Here is a 7,396-nt window from a genome sequence, read left to right on the forward strand (position 1 = left end):
ATTTGTAGTAAGTATAGCAGAGATAATATATAAAACTAATGAGCTAATAAGAAATACAATTATTAAAGTATGGTCGTGGAAATATAGGAGTTCTTCTATAATGGGTGAAGAGGCATCTTGTAAGCCTAATTCTAGAGGATAAGCCATAAGAGAAATAAAGGATTATAACCTTTACTTTTACTTTGACAAAGTAACGTATTTATTAATACTAAAATCTCTTGCTTCGAGAAAGTTATAGTGGTTATAAGATTGGCTTGAAACCAATTTTTGGGGGTTCAATTCCTTCCTTTCTTATTTTGTTAATACATATGTTGGTTCTTCAAATGTATGATATGGAGGAGGGCATCCATGTAGTCATTCAATATTTGTATTCGTAAATTCAATTTTAAGAATCTCTCGTTTTGCAGCGAATGCTTCTCAAATTAAAAAAACTATAAGTATCACGGCTGTTAGTGAAATAAATGATCCTATTGATGATACGGTATTTCATGTTGTATAGGCATCAGGGTAGTCTGAGTATCGACGAGGTATTCCTGCTAGTCCAAGGAAATGTTGAGGGAAAAAGGTAATATTTACGCCTATAAATATAATAATAAAATGGATTTTGGCTCAAGTATCATTAAGTGTGTATCCTGTGAATAAGGGGAATCAATGAATGAACCCCCCCATAATGGCAAATACAGCTCCTATAGATAATACGTAGTGAAAATGTGCTACAACATAGTAAGTATCGTGGAGAATAATATCTAATGATGAGTTGGCTAAAACAATTCCTGTAAGGCCTCCAACGGTAAATAAAAAGATAAAGCCTAAGGCTCATATTATTGCTGGGGATCATTTAATATGACCTCCGTGAAGTGTTGCTAGTCAGCTAAATACTTTTACTCCTGTGGGGATGGCAATGATTATACTAGCTGATGTAAAGTATGCTCGGGTATCAACATCTAAACCTACAGTAAATATATGGTGAGCCCATAAAATGAACCCTAAAAATCCAATAGATATCATGGCTCATACTATTCCTATATAGCCGAAAGGCTCTTTTTTACCTGAATAATAAGTTACAATGTGGGAAATAATGCCGAATCCTGGAAGAATAAGAATATAAACTTCAGGGTGACCGAAAAATCAAAATAAGTGCTGGTATAAGATGGGGTCACCTCCTCCTGAGGGATCAAAAAAAGTTGTATTAAGATTACGGTCTGTCAGTAGTATAGTAATACCTGCGGCTAGAACTGGGAGAGCTAGAAGTAGAAGGATAGCAGTAATCAAGATGGATCAGACGAATAAGGGGGTTTGATATTGGGATACAGCAGGTGGTTTTATATTAATAATAGTAGTAATAAAATTAATTGCCCCCAAAATAGATGAAACGTATCTGTGCAGGTTTGACTGTCTTTATTATTCAAGATTATATCTCCGTTTGTACTTAGCTTGGTTGATTGTCGATTGATAGTTGGATGGATGGATGGATGGATGGGTGGATGGATGGAAGGATGGATGGATGGAAGGATGGAATGATGCACGATCAATTGGTTTTGTAGAGGCAGAGAGCCATCTAGGGGTACTTGAGACCTCTGGCATAAGAGCCCTAGTCTTCTGTCGAATGTAAAACATTAACACCTCAATAAATAAATGAATAAATGTATTAAATAACCTGGGTTAAAAAAACGCGGTGTCTTTTCCCTTTCTGAATATGGTACGCTTTGAGGATCATAATAAGGAAAGCGTTGTTTTTAGCAGCCCCTTGAAATATTAGGATATTTCATTTTGCCTTCTTCTTCTTCTTCTTTTTTTTTTTTTGCTTTCTATTATCTTGATTTATTTTTTGGAATGGACAGTCAAGAATTGAGAGACAAGGGAGGGATAGAGATTTTGAGAACCAGAGAGATACCTGCAGCACATCTGCACCACTTGTAAAGATTTCCCACTGCAGGTTGGAACCAGGGTCTTGAACCCAGGTCCTCCTACAGTTTAACATGAGTGCTTAACCAGGTGAGGCACCACCTGCTAAGCTTAATGTGACATTTTTTTAGCAATGAAAAGAAATTCTCTTGGCTAGGTAAGAAATAAATAAAATATAAATAAGTAAATAAAAGTGCTTTTACGTTTACACTGTGGAAACACACACTGGGACATATTCTTGTATATGACTTGTATTATTTATTTATTTATTTATTGCCACAAGGGGTTATTGCCATATAGAAGTGCCAGTACCACTAATCCACTGCTCCTATGTTCCATTTTTTCCCCTTTTGCTGCCCTTGTGGCTTGAATATTGTGGTTATTAATAATATTATTATTGTTGTTGTGATAGTTACTGTCCTTGCGGAGAACAGAGAAAAATGGAAATAGGAGGTTAAAGAGGGATGGGGGAGAGAAAGATAGGCCCCCTGAAGATCTGCTTCACTAAATAAATAAAGCACATTTTCATTTGACTCAGTAGAAACACAGAGACACGTATACATGTATAATACCTGCATTTTTTATTTATGTATTCTTTATCTATTGATTGATTGATTGACTGATTGATTGCCTCCAGGGTTATTGTCAGGGCTAGGGGCCTGCACCACGAACCCACTGCTCCTGCAGACCATGTTTTCCCCTTTGGCTGCCCTTGTTGCCTGAACTTTGTTGTGGTTATTATTATCGTTGTTGTTGCTGTTACTGTCCTTGCATAGGACAGAGAGAAAGGGAGAGAGGAGTGGAAACAGTGAAGGGTGAGAGAAAGGTAGACCCCTGCAGGTCTGCTTCACTAGATAAACAAAAGTGCATGTACATTTATTTACAAAGTGGATACACCGACACATGTATACATGTATATTACCTGTATATTTTCTCTATGAGTTATATATATATATATATATATATATATATATATATATATATTTATATATTTATTTATTTATTGCTTCCAGGGTCACTGCCTGTGCTCGATACATATACCTGGAATCCACTGCTCCTGCAGACCATTTATTCTCCTTTTGCTGCCCTTGTAGCTTGATCATTGTTGTGCTTCTTCTTCTTATTGTTGTTGTTGTTGTTACTGTCCATGCATAGGACAGAGAAAAAGGGATAGGGGAGGGGAAAGTCAGAGGGGGAAGTGAAAGATAGAGCCCCTGAAGATCTGCTTCACCCCCTGTAAAGCTACTCCCCTGCAGGTGGGGGTCTGGGGGCCATACTGCAGATCCTTCTGCCTGTCCCCTCGTTTCCTCCACCACCTCTTAACCCTCTGACATTCCGCCCAACCTCCCTGGATTTCCTTTTGACATCAATATCACCTGTCTATTTTTTGAATCCTCAATATCCTGAGGATCAGTCTTGGAAATAGTCTCATGAAAAGCCACAGGGGGATCTCTGGAATCAGTGAGTGCCTGGAACAGCAGCTGGGGCTCTAGAGCCAGGACATGGTCCATCTACCCATCCACCCTCCACGGAGTCCACCTGCCTGCATCTTGGTCCTGCTCCCTCCCAAAAAGATTTTTGTCCCTTGTTTCACTGAGAAACAGGCATCACACAGGAGAGTCAGGCAGTGGGAAAAAAAAGCCTTTTTTTTTTTTTTACCCTACTGAGGGACCAGCTTCTGGGAAGTACAGGTTTTGAACCTGAAAACGCTGTCTGCCTCTGCCTGTCTCTGAGTCCACTGGAGGAGCCACTGCCCCAGGCAGACCTTGTGCTCAGAGTGGGGTGTTTTCGCCTTCCTAGGCTTGCACAGCGCACGTGGGATTGGGTTGCCTGAGATCCAAATGTTACATTGTAGATTGTTTGCAGTTCCGGCTCCCCAGGACATTGGACAGACCCAACTCATCTGGGTATACCCAGAAAAAGACTCTTCCCATCCTTAGAGCAAATGGAGTGGAGGGGGAGGGGAGAGATGTGCATGTGTGGGATACTCATGCCCAGGTGTGTGTGAGGGGCCCTGACAGGGGTTAGAAGGGGGTTGAGGGGCAGAACGAGACTGTTTGGGGGGCAGGCTGCAGGCAGGGGACCCCCTGAATAGGTGCAGGTCTGTGTGTGCCTGTGGTGGCAGGGCATTAGGGCAGGTCCCCCTGCAGGATGGTGAAGATGGCAGCTGGGCTGGCCCAGGGCCCCCAGGGCTGGAGGGCAGCAGCAGGCTGGCAGGAAAGGAGGCAAACAGTAGATGACAGTTGGGGAGCTGGGGGACAGGGGGCAAGGGGAAAAGGGGGCATCCTTGCGGAGGAGGGGCAGGGGGCTGGACTGGAGAGTGGGTGGAGCTGGAGGCAGGCAGGTCCCAAGAATCAGGAAGTGACAGGGCCAGATACCTGCACCCACCCACTGGATAGCAGCTGCAGCAGCCAGAGCAGCAGCCCTGGCTTGCCTAGGCCAAGGGCCCTGAGTGAGTCCCTCTGAGGATGAGGAAGGGGAGGGGGAGGGGTAGACGGAGGGGGAGGAGGGCCGCTGTCAGCAGGCAACGGGGTATACAGGGGCCTCCACTGTGGAGGCCTGTGTCCAGGTGGCTGCCCGCCAGATCCGGGGCAGCTCAGGGCTCCCAGGGCCCTGGGGGGTGTCTGTGGGTTGGGGGCTGTCAGTCAGTCAGTCTGTCTGTGTGTCAGTGCACTTGCTTGGACAGGGGCCTGGCGGCCCTTGGACCCCAGCCCTGGGCTGTCAGATGCCGGCCCCGCCCCCGGACACGCCCCCACCGTGCCCCTTGCCTCAGAGCCCTGCCCACCTGAGCTGGCTTTGGCCTGGGGCTCTGGCTCTGGTGGCTGGCCACCACCCCTCAGATCAAGTTCAGGGTGGGTGTCATGGCTGCTGCCACCACCACTGCCTCCCTAGGGGTCAACTAGGTGGGCGGGGTCCTCGTGGCCTAGCAACCTCTGGAGCCCTCTGTGATGTCCCCCTCCCAGGATTCTGTGCGCATGCGCACTGGCACTGGGCAGCCCAACTGTCCTGCCACTATGTCAAGCGGCAGCAACCAGACCCCTGGGCCCTGGCACAGAGGGACGGAAGAACGGGAGGACAGCGCTGACCGACGACGGACCTTGGGGCTGGCAGCCAAGAGAGCAAAGGAGGAGGTGCGCCCAGGAGCCAGGGAGCCCGGGCTACAGCTACCTACATGCCTGCCAGCCTTGCTGGATGCCGGTATGCTACCTCTGTCCAGGTGGGTTTCTCAGTTCCTCTCCTTTCCTCTCCTGTCCTCTCCTCTCTTCTCCTCTCCTCTCCTGTCCGCTCCGCTCCTCTTTTCTCTCCTCACTTCCGGGTGCCCTGATCACCAGCTCGAGCGCTTTTGACATTTCACCTGTGACAGCTGCCCACACCACCCCACCGCGTCCCTGATGGGACCCAGCTCACAGGCTCCTCTGCTCACCCCACCCACAGCCACACGCCCCACCACATTCCCTGGAGCAGCTCCTCCGCCCTATTCAGCCAAACTGCCCAGTTGGCAACGTATCTGTGCAGGTTTGACTGTCTTTATTATTCAAGATTATATCTCCGTTTGTACTTAGCTTGGTTGATTGTCGATTGATAGTTGGATGGATGGATGGATGGATGGATGGATGGATGGATGGGTGGATGGATGGAAGGATGGATGGATGGAAGGATGGAATGATGCACGATCAATTGGTTTTGTAGAGGCAGAGAGCCATCTAGCGGTACTTGAGACCTCTGGCATAAGAGCCCTAGTCTTCTGTCGAATGTAAAACATTAACACCTCAATAAATAAATGAATAAATGTATTAAATAAACTGGGTTAAAAAAACGCGGTGTCTTTTCCCTTTCTGAATATGGTATGCTGTGAGGATCATAATAAGGAAAGCATTGTTTTTAGCAGCCCCTTGAAATATTAGGATATTTCATTTTGCCTTCTTCTTCTTCTTCTTCTTCTTCATCTTCTTTTTTTTTGCTTTCTATTATCTTGATTTATTTTTTGGAATGGACAGTCAAGAATTGAGAGACAAGGGAGGGATAGAGATTTTGAGAACCAGAGAGATACCTGCAGCACATCTGCACCACTTGTAAAGATTTCCCACTGCAGGTTGGAACCAGGGTCTTGAACCCAGGTCCTCCTACAGTTTAACATGAGTGCTTAACCAGGTGAGGCACCACCTGCTAAGCTTAATGTGACATTTTTTTAGCAATGAAAAGAAATTCTCTTGGCTAGGTAAGAAATAAATAAAATATAAATAAGTAAATAAAAGTGCTTTTACGTTTACACTGTGGAAACACACACTGGGACATATTCTTGTATAATACTTGTATTATTTATTTATTTATTTATTGCCACAAGGGGTTATTGCCATAGCGCAGTGCCAGTACCACTAATCCACTGCTCCTATGTTCCATTTTTTCCCCTTTTGCTGCCCTTGTGGCTTGAATATTGTGGTTATTAATAATATTATTATTGTTGTTGTGATAGTTACTGTCCTTGCGGAGAACAGAGAAAAATGGAAATAGGAGGTTAAAGAGGGATGGGGGAGAGAAAGATAGGCCCCCTGAAGATCTGCTTCACTAAATAAATAAAGCACATTTTCATTTGACTCAGTAGAAACACAGAGACACGTATACATGTATAATACCTGCATTTTTTATTTATGTATTCTTTATCTATTGATTGATTGATTGACTGATTGATTGCCTCCAGGGTTATTGTCAGGGCTAGGGGCCTGCACCACGAACCCACTGCTCCTGCAGACCATGTTTTCCCCTTTGGCTGCCCTTGTTGCCTGAACTTTGTTGTGGTTATTATTATCGTTGTTGTTGCTGTTACTGTCCTTGCATAGGACAGAGAGAAAGGGAGAGAGGAGTGGAAACAGTGAAGGGTGAGAGAAAGGTAGACCCCTGCAGGTCTGCTTCACTAGATAAACAAAAGTGCATGTACATTTATTTACAAAGTGGATACACCGACACATGTATACATGTATATTACCTGTATATTTTCTCTATGAGTTTATATATATATATATATATATATATATTTATTTATTTATTTATTGCTTCCAGGGTCACTGCCTGTGCTCGATACATATACCTGGAATCCACTGCTCCTGCAGACCATTTATTCTCCTTTTGCTGCCCTTGTAGCTTGATCATTGTTGTGCTTCTTCTTCTTATTGTTGTTGTTGTTGTTACTGTCCATGCATAGGACAGAGAAAAAGGGATAGGGGAGGGGAAAGTCAGAGGGGGAAGTGAAAGATAGAGCCCCTGAAGATCTGCTTCACCCCGTGTAAAGCTACTCCCCTGCAGGTGGGGGTCTGGGGGCCATACTGCAGATCCTTCTGCCTGTCCCCTCGTTTCCTCCACCACCTCTTAACCCTCTGACATTCCGCCCAACCTCCCTGGATTTCCTTTTGACATCAATATCACCTGTCTATTTTTTGAATCCTCAATATCCTGAGGATCAGTCTTGGAAATAGTCTCATGAAAAGCCACAGGG

The 7,396-nt window shown here is 44.9% G+C and overlaps 1 pseudogene; it reads right to left on the reverse strand.

The window, feature by feature from the left end:
* Window positions 1–218: 218 nt before the first annotated feature.
* LOC132536174 (cytochrome c oxidase subunit 1-like) lies at window positions 219–1,253 on the reverse strand (annotated as a pseudogene).
* Window positions 1,254–7,396: the final 6,143 nt, after the last annotated feature.

The sequence above is a fragment of the Erinaceus europaeus genome (assembly GCF_950295315.1).
Source record: "Erinaceus europaeus chromosome 6 unlocalized genomic scaffold, mEriEur2.1 SUPER_6_unloc_3, whole genome shotgun sequence".
Taxonomy (NCBI): Eukaryota; Metazoa; Chordata; class Mammalia; order Eulipotyphla; family Erinaceidae; genus Erinaceus; species Erinaceus europaeus.